General features: G+C 29.5%; 1 pseudogene; it reads left to right on the top strand.

Moving 5' to 3' along the window:
• The first annotated feature begins 1,169 nt into the window (after positions 1-1,169).
• On the top strand, positions 1,170-20,561 carry LOC132932918 (putative nuclease HARBI1; annotated as a pseudogene).
• Positions 20,562-22,129: the final 1,568 nt, after the last annotated feature.

The raw sequence follows: 22,129 nt of genomic DNA, 5'->3' as shown, positions 1-22,129 counted from the left end.
TTCAAGATTATAGGAAGCAATACCCGGGATTCAGTCATGAAGTTTTAAAACAAACTTATAATAAAATGGAATAACTAAAATACAATTTTATAATAACTTCTATATAATTTGTCTAATTTATAAATGTAAAAAATCTATTTTGCAAAATAAATAAAATATTTCATACTTTACTATTTTTCTTGGAAAATAACAGACTTACCACAAATTTTGTAAATATATTTTTTATGAGGAATACTAAAATATATAATCAACCCTCTATACATTTTTGCGCTAAGTACTATAGTTTTTGAGTTAAACTAAAAAAACTACAAAACTACCCTCTATGGCAAATTTTCAACCCTCTTGAGGCACGGGCAGGGGGTGAGTCATCATGACCAAATTTAGCCCAAATAACTTACTCATTGTAATGAACAAAATGGCGGGTACCTGGCTAAAAAATATTATAAAAAAAATTCTTCTCCTATAACTAAGGACCACCCTACTAGGTATACTAAGTTTAAAATTTTAAATATTATATAACAATAACATTACCTATCCTAAAAATTGAACAAGTTCAAAACTTTTGTTATTTCTTGTATAAATAAATAGTATAGATACAATATACAAATGATAGGAAATTAATACACATAAATAAATACATCATGTCTTTAAATTATTATTATTACTATTATTTGCTTTATTTAAAGTCTTTCTTGCGAATTTTTACAGATAAAAATTTTTGAATTGTATCATACCAGTCTATATTTCTAAGAATATCATTTTCTATGCATAATAGTGTCAAAGAAGAAGTTTTGTCCTGAGAAAGTGTTGATCGTAGGTAATTTGTTATTCTTCTAAGGCCCGGTTTTTCAATTGAATTTATCTGTCGAATAACAAGAGTTATTCGACAGATAAGAACAAATAGATAATAATCAGTTTTTCAATATCCGAATAAGCTTATCTGTCGAATATAGTTACGGATAAGTTATCTGCTACTTTTTGTAACAATTAATTGTTATTCGGCGGATAACTTACATCTGATTACATTATACCAGGTTATATTATCAGATTATATGTGGATACTGCGTTAATTATATTACAAAAAGTCAGTTTTTACTTTTGTTTTTCGATTTTACGAATTAAACCACACTACTACAGTGCAACAGTGGGTTTTTTCTGTTAATTTAAATATGGATCTTATGGATTTATTTGAAGACGACGATGACTACGAATTAATTCAATTTTTAAACTATCACCGTCGTGTGTACACAGTACACCCAAGAGTCGACCATTTGTTAAAATGGGATGACTATGATTTCAGGGTGAGATTTAGACTTGGAAAGGATGTTGTTCTTCAAGTATTAGAGTACATTGAAGATGAGATATCATCACCAACTGATAGGTGAGTTTAAATACATGTTTGGCAGATGAATTAATACACACATAGAAATTTAGTAGTTAAATTAACAATTTTAATTTGGTTTCACAAGTTCGTATTTAATTTCAGTGGTTTAAACATTTATTATAACTCCATTGGCATGCTGTTTTAAGAATATTATGTCACTCCAAGATGCAGTTTAAAATAAATATTTACTTTAAGTTATTTTAAATGTCCTTGAGTTTTATTTAACACAATAAAAAGTTACATTAGTAGTTAACACAGTTGCATTGATTAAAACATTAGTTTTGATTTCAATATTACAAACACGTTATTTTCACATCAAGCTAACATAGTAAATAAATTACAATAAAAATTCAGAACAAAATTATTATGTTTTTGAAATAACAATAATAATAGTTAAAATAATGTTTTTGTTATTTAAGTTGAAACTAATTAATATTCAACATAAATTTGTGTAGAACTCATGAATCTAAAACAATAAATGTTAAAATGAATCCAAAACATTGATAAGGTGTAACTACTCAGTTATCTATAAATAAGTACTGTGGAGTGTTAATTTAACTTCAGAAATTATTAAATTGACTAAAAGAATAAATGTTAAAACGAACCAAAAACGGCCAAGACATTTATAAGGTTTTCACTACTTAGTTATTTATAAATAAGTACAGTGGAGTGTTAGTTTAACCACAGACTAGTTAATTTTACTTTACCAACGATCAACTTGACACTCTGTGGCGCGTTGTTATCACTAACAAACGGCAGTTAACGAATAACGATTATGAAAATAAAATGTAATTCAACCAACATCAATAATGTGAACATGTGCTCTGCTGTTTTTTTCAGTTTTTTGTCTCTCGATTATTTTATTTGGCATTTTTTTTTTTAAATATCCTCGTGTAGTCAGTTTTTAATATAATATCTATCTAACTAATTAAAGTTCACCAAACCTTGCGAAGTAATACCTACATCGGTATTTTTCGAACTCAAATAATTATTTGTTGATAATGTCGGATTATTTGCCAATGGACAACAGTGGCAATCAATTGTCTGAAGTAAGTACTTTATAGTTTAATATGTTTAAATTAGTTGTATAGGTACTGTATACATTATATTCTAGTAATTACTTATTTTTGAAACATGTAAAAATTTAGGTAGGTAGGTATGTACCTAGGTTTGTAGTTTGTTTTAATTGACTATAATCAATAATATATAAACTAATTTCATTATAGGCGTTATTTGATAGCTTTATTGTTCCCGACCCGAATGCTGCTTTGATAGACATATCAGCTGAATATGTTCAACAAATTCTTGAATATTGTATTTCAAAAAATGAAAATCAAACTAGAGTAGCTCGTAGCGATAATAGATATTCTCCATATGATTCCCCTTCATCTCGCAGTTCTTCAGTTAGTTCTGTTCACAGTCATGTTAAATTTGGTACATATAATCCAATGAATTGGACTTCACAGGTAATTTACATTTATGAATTTAGAAATAAATAATAATATACATACTTATGATTATAATATAATCGTTAACATTGGTATACCTAATATATCATTATATAGGTACACATAATACATGTATTATAAATCTATAGTTTAGCATCAATATGTACCTATACAAATTATTTATAGACTATTATGGACCTATTAGAAAGCACTAATGATGGCAGATTCATATTAGCTGATTCCAAATTAAATAATGGTTGTCTCTCAGACGAAGGTCAAAACACTTTGACAAAATTATTAATTAATTTTATTTTTCAAGATCAGAGCAAGTATGTTGTATTTTGTATGTTGTATGTGGATTAATGTGTATACTATCACAGAATATATTAAAATTATTCTGAAGTACTTACTTACCTACTTTCGGTCTTTAATATGTTATATTTAATACATGTTTGATATATTTATAGACTAGTCTGTTAGTTTATATCTATTTATTTGAGTATAACTAAAGTGCAAGTATTAGGTATAATATATATTAGGTAAATATATATATATTGAAAATATTATTTGCAGTGTTCTTAACTTATTCTAAGTCATTAATAATTTTTTCTTTAAAATTATAACTCAGGATTTTAAAATGATTTTAAATTGTTATTATTTATACATAAGCATAATTTATTTTAAAAATGTATTTTATTTTCAGGGGAGCTGGTTTTTTTTTTTCGAAAAATATCTAGTTTAATCATTGAAATTTTTCCTAAGGAAGAACAGGTTAGTACACAAATAAAAATATTTAGTTAATAATTACATGTCGCAAAACTTGATTGTTAAACAATGATTATTTGTTACATTATCAAAAAACCTGATAATATTGGGAATTTTGATTTAATCTGAAAAAAAATCATGTAATTTGAACTTGTAAATTATACTTTAATTCAATGGTGTAACAAACTTAAACTTACTTGGTAGGAAACAGCTCAACCTCTTTTTTCTACCCCATAGAAGATTTTCATTTCATAGATACCTAAAATATTTTTGCTGAGAAGGTGAAATTATTTTATAACTAATCACAGGTTGATTTGATTTTGTTTAATTTTGATAATGATTTATCCAATACCTACTGTAATTACAACTAATATTTAACTTTCATTTTTAGGTAAATGGAAACATAATATAATTTTTTTATCTGCTGAAAAAATAATTAAATGATTTATATTGAAGCATATTATTGTTTGAAACAATTATAATAATTTTATAATAATCTCATACTTCTAAAACAAATTAATTGTTCTTTGTCATATTTAATTTAGAGAGTTTACTTTATACCGGCCAAAGCTGAAGGTCCTAATCAAACGCATGTCAAAGGCAAATTGGTTGAGCGTTGGAAGAATGTGTCTAGAAGATTAAGGAGTGTTGGTGCTATTGATCTGAATAGAAAAAAGTCTGATTCATTACATAACACTGAATGCAATATTACTTTTTCTGGTATTTATTTTGATTAAGAACTAAAAAAAATCCACATATGGAGATTGTTACTTATATTTTGTACTTAATAACCTAGGTGATATTCAAGAAGTAAAGGAGTGGCTTAAAAATGAAGGACGTTCTGCTTTGTTTGAATATATAAAAGAAAAATGGATATTAACCCATGAAATAAGAAAAACTGAGTTTCCTGATCTGAAACTACGCAACCTTAATGATTTGTTTGAATCCTGGATTGTTCTGAAAAGTCCTAGAGGTCATGAGCTAGTAAGTTTGTTTAATCAATTTTATTCATATTTTCAAAATTATTTACATTCAACGCCTACCTAATGTTGTTTTGTAGATTTCCGAAGATTTCTTTTTGGACTATCCGAGTCAGAAAACATTGTTTCCAGATTGGAAAGCATATCTTACAAAATGGACTAAGGTTTCTAATATATTAATTAATGTGAGGAGAAGCTCCATTAAAGATAAACACGTGAAAGATTTGTTGAGCAAATTAGATTCTGTGCAAATTTATGAAGGTAAATAATTTTGATATAATTTTATATTTTAAACTAATTTTATTGCGCTAATGCTATATACTGAAATCGCTCTATTGCCCACCCAGTTTTCTTAAGCTTGATCTGCCCCTGACCTAGTAATATTATTGTTGTTAATAATTTAAAAATAATTAATAATTGTTTGTTGTAGTTAAAACTAAATGTAAAAATACATGTAAATTTTAGATAACAATACTGCTGATGTTATTAAAATTTTATTGATCCCATATCTAACATCAACAAAAACAATCATTAAAAAATGTGATGTGAGTGGTGTAAAAAAAAATTGGAAACCATCTTTAGAAGAATCTGCCAGATCTTTTGTCACAGTTGTGCCAGTAAGTTACGTCACACCTGTATTTAATATTTATGTACACTCTAAAATTAAAAGAAATAAAAACTATATTAGTATATTGTTTAATAAAATATTTATTTTTCACAGAATATTTCAGAAATAGAATCAGACATTATTCAAAGAATAAATAAATATTTTCAATTTGGTTGTACTATTCAACCATTTGTGTACTTAGTTGGTGAAGATTTGTCCTCAATCAGTCAAAGTTATGTTAGAGTAGATAATCAACTTTGGACATTCAACAGCCCATTAGAAGCTTTGGACGCTTGTTTTAAAGCATACTTTGGCCTTAACTGTTCGTACCCTCGTGAATGTTACGAGTCGTGGATTTTCATTCAACAACATGTTTATGGACTGAAAACAGAATATGACCAGCTATCTGCTATTACTACATCTATCTCAAATAAGTTTGACATGTTAAATACACAGTAATTCCTTTATATATTTACCTAAAATAGGAGGTACCTATATAATATTAAGTTAGTTATATAATTTATATATAAGGGATCACTGTATCAGTCATGAATTATATTTGTTTCCTTTGTAATAAAAAACTGAAGACTATTCCTCAGTTAATTTATCATTTAAAAATTATTCATAATTTAGATAAAAACTCATACTATTGTTGTAAACAAACATTTTGCCATCGTAATTTTTGTGGGTTGCACAAATTTAGACAACATTTAAATAGAAACCATTTATTATATAATCATGAAAATGATAGAAATGTTACTATTTCTCCATGTACTAATTTAGCACCATTTGAAGATACAATTATAAATGAGTCCATTAATATAAATCCTTTAAAATGTGATCCTCTAGTTAACTATAATGACAATACAAATTATGAGTTATCTGAACAAACAGTTTTATTAAATGAATTAGTTTCTTCTGACATAAGTGATGATACAGAAAATATTAATTTGCCGCCATTTAAAAAAAAAGTTGAAAAAGTTATACTAAGTTTTATTGCAAATTTAATGACTAAATCTATTGTAAGTGGATCATTATTACAAGAAATAATTGAAGGAATAATAAATATATTTTCTAGTGAATTAATAGTAGATATAAAAAGAAAAGTTTTATCAGTTTTGAGAAAACTTAACTCTTCAGAATACTCAACAATTGAAAATATGTTTGAAACTGTAGAAAATTCATTTTCAAGTGTCAAAACTGAATATCTCAGAACTAAAACCTTTTTGAAACATAATGTTTTCTTTAAACCAGAAACTATAGTTGTTGGCTGTACAAAAAAAAAAAGGAATGTTGATGGTAATGATAAAATTGTAATGGTACCAGTTCAAGGTCATCTTTTATCAATGAGAAAAAATCTAAAATATTTTTTTGAATTACCTGATGTTTTTAAAATTGTAAATAATTATATTAATGATTCATTAAACAATAAAGAAATACTAACATCTTTTTTGGATGGTTCTACATGGAAAAACATGAGATCCAAATTTAAAAATCAATTTGTATTCCCAATATTCCTTTATTATGATGATGTAGAGTTAGGGAATCCTCTTGGGTCTCATTCCGGTATCCACAAAATGGGATGTGTTTACTACACAGTTGCGGGGCTTCCCCCAGAGTACTTATCTTCACTTGATAATATATTTCCTGCATTTCTATTTCACACACAAGATAGAGGATATCAATCAATTTCCAATGAACAAATGTTTTCGGCCCTTATAAAAGAATTAGTAAGTTTGCAAGAAGAAGGCATTATGATTTGTATTAACGGTGAAGAAATCAAAATTTACTTTACCCTTGGTTTTGTCCTGGGTGATTATTTGGGTTTAAATTCCATTTTAGGGTTTGTTGAGAGTTTCACAGCTAATTTTTACTGTCGTATATGTAGATCCCCAAAACAAGATCTCCAACAAATGTGCCATCAATCAAATACTTTTCTTAGAAATGTAATTAATTATGAGTCTGATATTAAACATAATAATGTATCTGAAACTGGGGTTCGTGAGCAATGTATTTTTCACAAAATTCAACACTTTCATGTCACTGAAAATTTAATTTGCGACTTCATGCATGACATACCTGAAGGTGTTGCACGGTACGATATGGCACTAATAATTGGAGGTCTTATCGATCAAGGATGTTTTACATTGAATGAGTTAAATAACCGATTACATTATTTTAATTATGGTATCACAGAGCGTAAAAATGTACCTCCACTGATTCGTGAAACTAATATTAAAAAAGGTATTTTAATAATGTCAGCTTCTGAAATGTTATGCTTAATCATATTTTTCAGGTTGGTGAATTGGTTCCAACATCATCAAACTTTTGGAAACTCTACCTCCTTTTATATCGAATAACTGATTTATGCTGTGCTCGTAAAATACAAAGAGATAGTTCATTTTTATTAGATTCTTTTGTTTATGAACACAACAAATTATATTTACTTTTATCTTTATCTAAAAGTACTTTAAAACCTAAATTCCACATGCTTACTCATTATGGTCATATTCTAAGAAAAAATGGTCCAATTATTTTAACATCTAGTATTCGGTTTGAAGCCAAACACAAAATTCTCAAGTCATTAGCAAATGTTATCCCTTGTCGGATTAATCTTGGGTATACTATAGCAAATAAATTACAATTGCAAATGGTTAATCGTTTACTATTAAATAATAAATTTAAAGATCAAAACTTAAAACTTGGCTTAGGAAAATGTATTAACTCTTCTTCAGAATTTTCTCCAACAATATTTACACAACTTCCTAGAGAATTAAAAATGAATTGTTTTCTAGCTTCATGGTTAGAGTTTAAAGGTATATATTATAAAAAAAAAGTTTTGGTTGTTATGGAAACAAACCTGTATGGAAGCATCTTTGGTGAAATTGTATTTATACTTGTTGGAGAAAGTAAAATTCCCTTTTTTTTATTAAAACCCTTAAATACTATTGGTTATGATTTCCATTATCATGCAGATGAAATAGGAGGCGATAACCTTAATGATAATAATAATATAGTTGGATATTATGTTCATGATTTGTGTGATCCTACACCTACAGTATTACGTATTATAGGAAACAATAAAAGATATGCAACTCTAAGGTATGCCCTTTGATGTGTATTAAAAGTTAGGTATATATCCTTCTTTTAAATTTCCTTATAACAATTAAACTTAACCATTTTTTAAGTAATTAATACATTTTTTAATATATTTATGACTAGGGCTCGGATTTATATGTATTAAAAAAACCAAAATATGTAAATATATATGTAATAATAAATCACTTTATATGTGATTAAAAAATGAAAATATGGAATACAAAAAAATTACAAAAAAATATAAAAAATTGCTTTATAAATGACATTATTAACTAATTTACTTATTTTACTACTATTATTCATTATTTATTTTGATTATCTTGGTCTTGAAAGCAATGAGATACCATATACATGCTCAAATTTTCAAAGTTAAATGATCTACGATTTGGTCGTAACACAGATTGGTACCGACTGAAGGAGCGCTCGACTTCCACCGAGGTAATGGGTGCAAATTTCATATTTGCAATGTCCAAAGCAGTGAGTTCAGCCGGAAATATTACCCCATTCATTTCGCAATGTGTATCTCTAATTAATTTTAGGCACTCTAAACCAGGATTTTTATGTAATACGCTGTGCATTTTTTCTTTTACTGCAACTCCCAAGGGTCCTTAACTTTGTTCTATGCAATAAAACTATTAATAAATCGAAGGGAAAAATGGAATTATTGAGAAATATGTAAAAATATGTACTTTTTTTTTATTTTATTAAAGAAAATATATACAATCTGTATTAACTATACAATAAGTAATATTGATGATTTATATACAAAACTGGACGGCTTGATAGAAGGGAGTGTCCAAACAACACTACTTCAATTTTAGACTTTTAATTGATGATTTTTTTTTTTTTTTTTTTTATTTTACTATTATTGGTTGAGGAGGTCCCTGGGCCAATTTCGCTTTAGACGACGTGGAGGGTTATCGGGGAGAGTGACGGATGAGAGATTGGAAATGAATGGATTTGGATGGTTGACTGTGTTATTGTGAAATAATTTATAGTAGAGGGAGGCTAGGGTGCTTATGTATGGGATTTTAAGGTCAGAGTGGAGTGTGAGGTTGGTCACGTACCAGGGTGCGTTTGTGAGGAGACGAAGACAAATTGATTGGAAGGCTTGGAATTTTTGAATGTTGGATTTTTTGGATGTGCCCCATAACTGTATTCCGTAAGTCATTGAAGGGCGGAGAATTTGTTTATAGATTAGGAGTTTTGTGTAGAGAGGGAGATTTGATTTGAGAAGGTGTTTCATTTTGTGGAGTTTAAAGTTAAGTGATTTCCTTTTTGTTTTTATGTGAACTGCCCAAGTGAGTTTACTGTCGAGATGGACTCCGAGGTAACGGGTGGCATGTGCTTTGGGAATCGTGACGTTATTGAGGGTCATGGGGGGACTATGGTCTGGACGTAGAGTAAAGGTTATGTGGGTAGATTTATTTGGATTTATTTTGATTCTCCACAAGTTGAACCAATTTTGTAGTTCATTGAGATGGGATTGTAGATTTTCGGATGCTATGGTTAGGTCAACATTAGTCGATATTATGCCTGTGTCATCTGCGAAAGTAGCAAGAGTGGTGTTCTCAAAGTGAGGAATGTCGGAGGTAAATATATTGTAAAGAGTAGGTGCTAGAATGCTTCCCTGGGGGACGCCAGCTTTTATGTAGTGGATTTGTGAGAGTTCGTCTTCGCAGCGAACGACGAAGGATCGGTTATGAAGGAAAGATTTTATGGTTAAAAACAGGGGGGCTGGTAGAAATCGTATTTTATATAGTAGGCCTTCGTGCCAAACGCGGTCGAACGCCTGAGCTACGTCGAGAAAGACGCCAGTGGAGTACTGTTTGTTTTCGAGAGTTTGTGCAATTATGTCGATTATTCTGTGGACTTGATGGAGTGACGAATGTTTATTTTTGAAACCGAATTGAGTGTGGGGGATTATATTATGGCTTGCTAATAAAGGATTTATTCGCTTTAGTATAATCTTTTCTAGAATTTTTGAGAATGAGGGTAAAAGGCTGATAGGACGATAAGAAGAAGGCAGGTCAGGAGGTTTATCTGGTTTTGGAATTAGAATAATTATGGAGTGTTTCCATGAATGAGGAATGTGGGAGAGACGAAGAATTGAGTTGAAGATAAAGGTTAAGAGAAGAATGGCTTTCTTAGGCAAATGTTTAATAATTTGATTTGTTATGAGGTCGTGACCTGGAGATTTTTTGTTTGATAATTTACTGATAATAAATTGGATTTCGCTGGGGGAGGTATGTTTTGTGGGTAGCGACATAGGAAGGCAATTGGTTAGAGATTTTTCAATAAAGGATGTGTGATCGATGTTGTTAACGTCGGGATGAGGAGAGAAATTATTTTCTAGGAGAGAGGCAAACAGGTTTGATTTTTCTAGGTTGGTCTTTGCGAAGGATCTGTCAGGATATCTAATTGGTGGTATTACTTTATTCTTATTTAGGATTTGTTTAGTAGCTTTCCAAATAGAATTGTTTGAGTTCGATAGAGAATTTAAATATCTTTGGTATGTTTCTGTGTTGTGAATACGTAGAAGGTTTTTAAGGGAGCACGCAATATTGTTGTAGCGACTTTTGTCACTGGGGAGGTGGGTGTGGTGCCATCGGTTTCTGGCTCGGCGTTTTTCAACAAGCAGTTTTGAGAGGTGATCAGGGAGAAAATTTTTATTGCGATTGGAGGGTAAGGAGGTTGATGAGTCAAGGGCGGCGTTTTTTATCAACGTGGTGAAGGTTGAGACAGCAGAGTCTATCTCTTCAGTAGATTTTAAAGAAATGTTTAGAGATATATTGTTTTCAACGATGCGGGAGAATTTTTTCCAATCGGTTATCCCTGGGGTGAGAGTGGGGAATTTTTTCAGTGAGACCAATTGATTATTTAAAGTTAATAGGATAGGGGTGTGATCAGACGAGAGGTCTGCGAGATTGGCAATATTATAGTTGAAGTTATTTGGGAGAGTATGAATGAAAAAATCAAGAATGTCGGGAACTCTGTTGGAGTGTGATGGCCAATACGTTGGGTCAGGAGGAGATAAGAATTTTAGGTTGTTAGAAAGTAGTGATCTGTGTAGTGAAAGGCCTCTAGTATTGGATACTCTAGATCCCCATAAATTATGTTTGGAATTGAAGTCACCTCCGGATAAAAATGTGTTACCGAGGGATTTGAAGTACTGAGTGAAATCATTGTCGGTTATTTTGTTAGCGTGACCCGGTGGACAGTAAACAGACGAGATTGTAGTGGGTACATGGTTTATTGAAATTTCTATATTAGTAGCTTGAATGGATGTAGTTTGGAATTGTGGAAGTACTGAGTGACTAATGTTAGTTTTTATTATTAATGCAGAACCAGCATGCGCAGTACCATCGGGGTGATCGCAGTGGTATGTTGAGTAGCAGGGAATATGAAAATTTGAGTGTGTGGTGAGGTGGGATTCACTAATTAGAAGTATATCTATGTTGTTTACAGTAAGAAAAGCTTTTAATTCATTTTTTTGTTGCAATAGGCCGTTTGCATTCCAAAGAAGGATGGATAACGGGTGGAGAATAGTTTCGTGATTATTTATCATCTTTAGAAACTATAAGTTTATTGATAACAGTGGTTAGTAGAGAGATTAGGGGACAGATTAGGTTTTTTAGTTCTTCGAGAAAAGATGAAAGTTTGAGGGATATGTCTGGATGTGTTGTAGGATTGGTTGGATTGTTTGTGTTATCGGTGGTAGCTTGGGCGTAAGTTTTGGGGAAGTTTGAGGCTGAAATTGAAGTAGCGTTTACAGATGTTGGGGGAACATGATTTGATTGAGGGTTAAAGTTTTTTTTTGATTGTAGAGTAGATTGAAATTCCTTATGGACTGGGCATCCTCGGTAGTTCGCAGGGTGATCACCACTGCAGAGAGCACATTTTGCTGGAAGATTCTGAGATTTTTGGCATGATGTGGACAGGTGGTTGGCTCCGCAACGGACGCATTTTGGGGGATGGTTGCAATAAGATTTGGTGTGTCCAAACGCTTGACAACGGAGACATTGTATTGTTAATTTGTTGGCACGAGGTTCTTCGATCTTTATTTTGGTGTGGTACAAAAAACTGATCGAAAATATGTCTTTATTGTTGATGGCTGGCTCCAGGTCAATAAAAAAGAGCGGGAGAGGAAGTTTTGTATTACGTTGAAGAACATTGGTGATATTTCTGGTTTGATGACCGTGAGAAAGTAATTCATTTTTAATTTCATCTATTGGTGTGGTGTGGTGGAGATTTCTCAGTATTACACGATACGCTCTATCTTGCTTCAGTTGATAAGTATGAAAGGCTGCTTTTGAGTCTTGCAGAAATTTAATAACTGCACGGTATGAGTTTGCTGAAGTAGTGGAGAGTTTTATGCCATTGGTTGAACTTTTGCATGAGAAATGTTCACCTTTGGTTAACGTTTTGATGGAGTTACAGAAAGCATTGAAATCATTAACTACGCGAATGAATATAGGCGGAGGTGGCTTGATGACTGGAGTGGTTGTTTCGGGTTCTGAATCAATCTCGATTAGGTTGTCGTTTTGTATTTCCGAGGGCTCGGAGTGATTTGAAAACAAAGAGAAACGATTTGATGAAACAAATGTTTTATTTTGTTGAGTGGGAGAGTTTGGAGAGTGGGGCAGTGAATGTTTACCGTTTTTATTATTTTTATTTTTTATCGTAGTGAACCCGTCGGATTGGACAGGAGTTTGTTGAGAAGTACCATAATTATTTGACACACTCTGTAGACGAGATTTTTGTATAATCAAAGGTGGAACGGTTTTAGACTGTTGTTTATTATCTGACATGGTGTACGACGACGGTACGTTCTAATGCTAGATTACGGAGAAGCCCGATAAGGCTGACCGTGCGATACTGCGGCCGCCCGACGGCCGGCCGTATTTTTGGTAAAACCGTGATGATAATTAGGTTGTAGTATAATTAAATTTGTTACCGAATATGAGCTGGAGGCGCTCCTTTTGGTGACTTGGTGTTGGGGTTGGCAGAACAGAAGATTGACGCTGTTGAATACGTGGAATGTTTTTTTTTTTTAAAAAAACGGACTAAAACATAGTAATTTAACACGAATAAAAGGATAAACAGCGAGACGCGATGTTTCGTTATCAACGGTCGTGACTACATCTGGGTATTCAGGTGGTACATTTGGTTGACTAATTTTTTGTTCTAAAATTTTCATTAATGCTGACTTATCAGTTTTGTACATGGTTCCATCTAAATGACACATAGAGGTCGGAATAGGTGTCAATGGATATTTTAAAGTTTCAAATACATCTATTTGTTTTTCTAGTGAAATTCATGTGACAAAACCTACAACAAATCTCGTTCTTTACATATTTTAAGCGTATTTGGTACAATTTGTCGTAATTCATTATCATTATTCACCAATGTCCCAATCATTTTTGGTTTTTTCCTATAAGGTGTTACTTCTGGTGTTATAGCCTCAAACGTTCTTCTTTTTTTTTTATTTTTTTTTCTATATTAATATTATTTATATCAGTTATTATATCGGATGTATTTTGAATAGATGGCAACGGTAATTGTTGAAAAATTGTTTCATAAGAATTTTCTTCGGGCTCATTTTGATAAAGAATCCCTACTGTGTCATAGAGTGTATCTTTCCCATTCGATGTTTCAACAAATCTATCAAAGTTATCAAATGCAACACCAGTGGAAATTTTGGGGAAAGTAATACACCTGGCGGGCATAGTCCTAACTGATTTATTGATGAGTATGTGAGTTCGGTTTCTAGTTCCTCAATAACATTATAACTGGTACATTGATTGTATCTATTAAGAATATCAATTACTTTTCTACTACTTGTTAAACTTTTTAAGGTTATTCCAAGTGTTATTTGCTTTGACGGCTTAACTCGTCCATTAGTCACAGCATATACTAAGTCACTTGCCAGTGATTCAACTTTACGGCGAGTTTCATCACTGTTTCTACGTCTTATATCAGGGCCTCCCACCAAATGTGTTATAAAATTAATTAATTTATCAGGTAACGAACATTCTCCTTTAATTAAATCTTCAGTGCTCACATTTTCTGGCAGATTTTCCTTTTTAATGTTTAAAATTTCCCGGCGTAATATTTGAGCGACATTCAATAATTCAGAATTATTTTTGATGACACGTTGGATAATGGAACGTCGATATGAAGTATAATTTTTTTATTATTTAATGCTTCAAACTTAACTTTATTTTCAAATGTTCTGTTTAATTTATCTTCGAGGTGTTGTGAAGTATAAGATGAGTCTACAAACAAGCCATCACTGATTTCACATAATAAGTTTAAATATTCGTTATGTAAAACATTTAATAAAATAATTTTTTTTAATTTTATTATGGATTGTTCAATTTCATCACAAATAGACAAATACGCAATATTATGGAAATTACGGTTTATATGCCAAGGGGATTTTTGGAAATTAAGATGGTCTGCATTTTTTTTTTAAGAGTCATGAAATTAATTGTATTTATTTTGGTAAGCTACTCTACAAATATTATGATATTTAACTTCTTTGGCTACAAAATCTATGTTAGAAAGTTTTGTTTGCATACTAACATCGTTCATTTCATTCATATAATATTTTATACTTAATTCAAAATTTTTAGTTTCACACAAATGTAAGCTTTGAGCCTTTCCATTATGTTTTTTACGGGTTTTTTCATAAAATATACATATAGATTTAAAAATAAACGCATTACGCATTTCAATTAATTTTGTTGATTGATTTGATCGAGTATTTATTTCACATACAGAGCTCGATGATGTTGAAGCATTAGGTAGTTGATTTTGTAATATTGAGGGCAATGCAGTAAATGTTCTGTAACATTTTATATGATAGCCATCATGCGAATTAAAAACTTCCGGTACCAAAATGTCACAATATTTAAAACTATTTTTTTGTCAGATTTTCATTGAAAAATTAAATTTTTCTTTTGAATTATCGTTAAAAAAAACCACTTTCTCCACTTCTTCACCATTTGAACAAATTAAACACGTTTTTTGTATTGACATTATACATTTAGTTTAAACGCACAGCACACAGTGATAAATATTACACGCTGCACTGCTGCAGTGTACACTATACAACAGTAGGTACTGCACAACTGAAATATTGTCGTCAATGAACAACTAATAATGCACCCATTAGTTTTGATAAGCACGGAACGTTTGGTTATATAAATATTATCGAACTAATATGGTACTATTAATACCTTGAAATTACATGTTTACAAATATTTAGAAAAATAAACTAATTGTCGTTCCCGAATTCCAAATACATTCTAATATAGTATAGTTTATAATATAGTTATCGTTTATTCGTTTGACGAAGTTGAGAGTAATACCAACATTGTACCTATGATTATATATTTTAATGCGTTCTGGTAAGTATAAAACACCAAAATATTCAGTCTGTCGTTTTATATTCTTGATCTACACGTTAATTACTTTATTTTAGTTCCGGGTTTGATCTTAATAAAAATGACGTAAGTTACGAGCACTTTTTTTTAAGTTTAACTTGGTCTGGTTTCACGAAAGCACCAACTATTTTGGTCTGTCTATGCAAATAATTTATGTTAATAAAATGTATTATCATTTGGTTTAAATCACAAACCTAATGGTCATAACGTAACTTGAGTGCAATTTAACTGGGGTGTAATTAAGCACTGCACGCATGTGTCAACACCCTCACGCACCAACATAACACCACCAGACTTCAAGATTCAAATATAGAAATGCTTAGTGAAATAAATAAGAATATCAAAACTTTTAATGAAAATGACGTTGAATTCGTGTTGTGAGCTCTTAGTCTATAAGGTAGCTGCTCAGATTTTCATTTATTTGTACATTGTTCATCAATCCTATTTTAAGTTAATCTAATATTAATTAACCATTAATCTAAAAATATTCTTTGTATAATAAATTATATGTACCTAATTGTTCCATTTTATAACATTATCATATAGTTTAAAGTTTAAACATATTTAAAAAAAAAGTATATTTGATGATATTATTGTGAATAAAGTAATTTATATATAACCTATTAACGTGGAGCCTTGTTTTAAATTTTCAATCCTTAGCCATAAAAGTTAAACATTTTATAAATTTTTAACCACAAAATAATTAATAAATTATAAATTTGATAAATGTTGTCAAAATTTGAACTTTAAATGCTTATAAAAAAAAATTGTGCATATGTATTTTTAATATTTTTCAACTACTATTAAAACGATATATCAGGAGTCTAATATTAAATTTCCACGCTTTTTTACCCAACAAATAAAAATTTATTGATATTTATAGAAAAAAAAACTAAAAAAATTGAAAACTGACAATGTCCGTAAACAGCTCAAAAAGAGTCAAAATATTTTCAACATTTTATGGTGTATAGAAAATGCTAATATAAACATTCAGTGAAATTTTCAAGTATCTACAGTCATTCGTTTTTTAATTACAATAAAATAAGAAAATTGTTACATGAGAAATCGAGTAAATATCAAATGTTGTAAAAATATAAATTTCAGACGCTCATAAAAACTTAATTTAAGTTACTTCTGGACATTTTTTTTTTGATAAAGGTAGACAAACTTATGAGTAATCTTATATTACATTTTCAAATCTTAGATTTAAAAAGAAAAATTTTTATGAATTCTCATCAAAATAATTTGCTATTTTTCGTGATTTTTCCGTATTTTGTCAAAATTTGAACTTTAAATGCTTATAATTAAAAACTGTGACTAAGGATTTTTAATTTTTTTCATCTGCCTTTGAAACAATAACCTAGGAGCCTTCTATTAAATTTTCAAGCTTTTTTACTCAATAGATAAAATTTTATTGATATTTATAGAAAAAAAAACTAAAAAAATTGAAAACTGACAATGGCCGTAAACAGCTCAAAAAGAGTCAAAATATTTTGTAAATTTTATTGTGTATAGAAAATGCTAATATAAACATTCAGTCAAAATTTCATGTCCCTACGGTCATTTGTTTTAGAGTTACACCAAATACCAAAATCGATTTTCTCGAAAACAGATTTTGCGTAAAAATTCCCGTTTTTCCTTAATTTTTCTTTTGTTTTTCACGTCGCTTGTGAAAACTACTGGGAAATTTTTACTTTTGACCCCCCAAAGTACCAACTAGATTCACTTTCCTATCAGAAAAGTTACTATTGAAGAAAATCCAAGCACTTTTACTGTCCTAAAAGGTGATGACAGACACAAAAATAAAAAAAAAATAAAAAAAAAAATAAAAAAAAAAACACACATCATTGTAGAATCAATACATTCATCGCTTCGCTCAGAATCTAAAAAGTAGATAGGTAGGTACTTTCCGAAAATGCACCTGCACAACTAAACTTTTCTTACTTAAACGTCTTACTTTGTAGTTTTTTTCCAATTATTGAATTAGACAAAATACCGCCATCGCTGTTTCTTCCATACGCTCCCACGTCAATCGCAATGAATTTATAATCAGTAGGGCTCGGATTTATATGTATTAAAAAAACCAAAATATGTAAATATATATGTAATAATAAATCACTTTATATGTGATTAAAAAATGAAAATATGGAATACAAAAAAATTACAAAAAAATATAAAAAATAGCTTTATAAATGACATTATTAACTAATTTACTTATTTTACTACTATTATTCATTATTCATTTTGATTATCTTGGTCTTGAAAGCAATGAGATACCATTTACATGCTCAAATTTTGAAAGTTAAATGATCTACGATTTGGTCGTAACACAGATTTGTACCGACTGAAGGAGCGCTCGACTTCCACCGAGGTAATGGGTGCAAATTTCATATTTGCAATGTCCAAAGCAGTAAGTTCAGCCGGAAATATTACCCCATTAATTTCGTAATGTGTATCTCTAATTAATTTTAGGCAGTCTAAGCCAGGATTTTTATGTAATACCACTGTGCATTTTTTCTTTTACTGCAACTCCCAAGGGTTCTTGTACTTGTTCTATGCATTTTCAGCTTCTTCTATAAGTCCTTATATCGACCGTAGATTACGGTCGATTAGTTTAATAATTGGTATTATTTTGTTTACGTACTTTTTGAAACATAGGAAATCGTATACATCGTATAAAACTATTAATAAATCGTAAATTGTCGAAATATGTAGGGAAAAATGGAATTATTGAGAAATATGTAAAAATATGTACTTATGACAAAATATGTAAAAATATGTAAAATAAAATATAGTTCATTACAATGGAAATCCCTTGAAACGAATTTATCACTTACCTAAATTAATTCATCAAGTCACAGTAAAAATATGTATTTACATATAAATCCGAGCCCTATTTATGACTGAAATTCAAAGTACAAAATACAATTTGTTACTAAACATTGTTTCTTTTTAGTTTATATTAGTATAAAATATTTTATTATAAAAGTAGGTACTACAACTTATATATTTTTGTAAGTAATAATTATCAATATTTATATTATGTAATTACTATATATTTATAACAAATAAATGTTTTCTTTTAATTATTAGCACATGCGTTTTGTATTTATTTATTTACTTATTTTTTTTTTAAATAATTAATTAATTCAACAAAATAGTCAGTAAGTTTAAAAAGATTTACCCACAATTGTCTTATTTTGCTATTTATTGTGTATATATTATGAAATAGTAACTAGGCAATTAATATTGAATGTACCTATCAAAAATGTATCAACAATACATAAGAATAACTTTTTAATTTTGAATACTATTTTTTGTCAAATTACCTACATGCAATAAGTACTAGTTTCAAACTAATGATTATTAGTTAATTTGAATAATTTATTATTTTAATTTTGAAAACTATTTTTGGTCAAAATAGAAGCAATAAATACTAGTTTCAAGCTAATGATTGTTAGTCAATTCAAATAGTTTTTTATTTTAAATTAGCAAATACTTATGGTTTGAATTACAAGGTAATATTGTTAAATTGAAAGTTTCTTATGTCCGAATGAAATCATTAGGTATTAGTTTTAACACTAGATGTAGTAATTTCAACTACTAAAAAGAATTTAATTAAACTCATAGTCATGTTGATTTGACCTTAGAGTTTCTGATTTTAAGTATAGACTGAAGTTAAATTGACAATATTTGATGTTATAACAACTAATTGAACATGTTATAAGTCATTTCTTATGAGTGTTAATAATTTTAAACTAAATCAATGTTAAATCAACTACAGATTAGCCTTAGCTCAAAAACGACCCTCAAATGTCAATAATTTTGACACTTTTAGGAGTTGATTTCTATGCGTGTAATATTCTTTATGTAACAAATTACATAATTTTATAAATGTATTTTAGAAATAATGCCGTAACAACGATCAACAAGCTATTGCTGACCCTACGATTCTATGCTACTGGCAATTTTTTGATAACGGCTGGTGATTTTATGGGTGTGAGTAAAACCACAGCTTGTTTAATTGTACGTAATGTCAGTGTAGCGATAGCAAAGCTTCGACCAAGATTCATCCGTATGCCAGAGACTGAAACTGAAATAAAAAATTTACAATGCCGGTTTTATCAAATAGCACGGTTTCCAAGAACAATAGGTGCAATTGATTGCACTCACATAAAAATTCAAAACCCTGGTAAGAGTTAATGTAACACTTGGTAGTAATATTGTATGATTTTAATTAAAACAATGTCAATAGGTGGTCCAAATGGTGAATACTTTAGAAATCGTAAAGGGTATTTTTCTTTAAACGTTCAAACAATTTCACGTCCGGATTTAAAAATAATGGATGTTGTTGCACGTTGGCCAGGGTCATGTCACGACTAAACTATTTTTAAGAAGTCTCGTGTTTACAATAAATTGGTCAGTGGTTATTGGAAAAATAGTCTAATTGTAGCTGATAGTGGCTACGCTAATTCACAATATGTTGTCACTCCATACTTAAACCCTCAAAATGCCCCTGAAGGATTATACAATGAATCTTTAATTAGAACTAGGAATCCAGTTGAGAGATCATACGGAGTTCTAAAACGTAGATTTCCCGTTCTATCTTTTGGATCACGTTTAAAAATGGAAACCACCCAAGCTATGATCGTTGCTTGTTGTATTTTACATAATTTAGCATGTGATCATAATGATTTAGAACCACCCGAACTATTAGGTATGTGTATGCCAGTTATAGATGACTTCAATTTAAGAGAGGAACATGAACCAGAAGTTGGAAATGCGAGACAGCAGTTAACTGAAGAATATTTTTCAGTTTTGATTTAACCACATCGTTTCAGCTAAGAATGAAGATTATGACCAATACTCATAGGCACAAATAGAATGCCAATACTGATATGATTAAGATTGTGTAAATATTGATGTATATTTCTAGATGTTTATTTAGCAATAAATATATTTTGTAACTTATTTTAATTTGTTGTACATATTTCATCATTTGTTAATCATTTAAACACATATAAACATTTATAAAATACAAATAATAACTTCTAACAGTATTATTAAAACAAAAAACAATACAAACAAACTAAATATTTTTAACAAAGAATAAAGTTAGTTGTACATATTATAACAATATATAACATACATTTCTAAAATAAAAAATAATAATAATAAACAAGCTGAGTGTAAAACATTTTAATACAAAAACCTAGAAGTCATTTCTATTTAATTTCTGTTTTTTTATAGCAATATCAAGTTCTAATGACTGAAGCTCAAGTGCATGTTTTGTCTTTAGGAATGTCATATTTTCTACATGTTCTTCTTTTAACAAGGATATCTGAAGTTCAACCAATACTTGTTTTTTTTCAGCTAATATGGTGAATTCTTCACTGGTTGATGTCTGACTATGGTTTTTTTTTTTAAAATTGGATACAAATAAAAAAAAATATATTTAAGCAGGTGGTGATAATATTTAGGTATTTTTCTCTTACTGGCTAATTTTTTATGTTTTTCTGTTGTTCTTAACAGTTTTGTTGAATCTAAAGGAGTCCATGACTGAGCGTTTTCATAAGTACCAGAAGTACCAGGCTGATTGTTTATTGAACTGTTGTTCTTTGGCGTATCATTTGTTGCATGAAATGTGTCATCAAAGCTCAATGCTTCTATAAAATAAATATAAAATATACAATAAATTGTTTCCTTCTTTAATAGGCTTTAATAAACTAATTTTCCAATTAGAAAACAGCCACTTGAGAAAGATATATTATTACAGTGTTATATATAACCATGTTGATTACTAGGATTTGGATTATTTTTAATTATATAAATTACTGATGCTTTATAGAACAGTTTTTTTACTGGCAATACATTTAATTCTTTATACAGATATTCTGTGTGATACAAATGATTTTTTTTTAAATTCTGTTTTGTATTGTTTTTAATGGAGTTAGTGTTGTATCCTAAGCACCACCCCAGATAGTAATACCACAATAATTAATAAAGAAAAACGGCTTAAAATACATAAGACCAGAACTTAATTGTTATTATAATTATTAGTATAGTAGGAACATACCTTTACAAACTAATATGGATTCATCTTCTTCATTAACCGTGAACTCAAGACCATGAAATATTATCTCCTGTTCAATTCCTTTTTTTTGTGTCAGTGGGCCTTGATTATGTTTAGTTGATTCTTCTAAACAACCAATGTTTTCAGGCACTGTTGGAAAAAAAAATCATTCAATAGTTATTAGCTACTACATTCATAATATTAATATATATTACGATCAATGTAAGAAGTTTCTTATTCTTGGTAATGAACTAAAAATATACTTAAATATTTATTGTAAAAGGTGCTTAGACATAGAGTATTCTTTTTATTATTTATTTTT

Source organism: Metopolophium dirhodum, chromosome 1, assembly GCF_019925205.1.
Source record: "Metopolophium dirhodum isolate CAU chromosome 1, ASM1992520v1, whole genome shotgun sequence".
In the NCBI taxonomy this organism is placed as follows: Eukaryota; Metazoa; Arthropoda; class Insecta; order Hemiptera; family Aphididae; genus Metopolophium; species Metopolophium dirhodum.
Note: the sequence above shows the minus strand (reverse complement) of the source record. Positions and strands in the feature narration are given on the sequence as shown.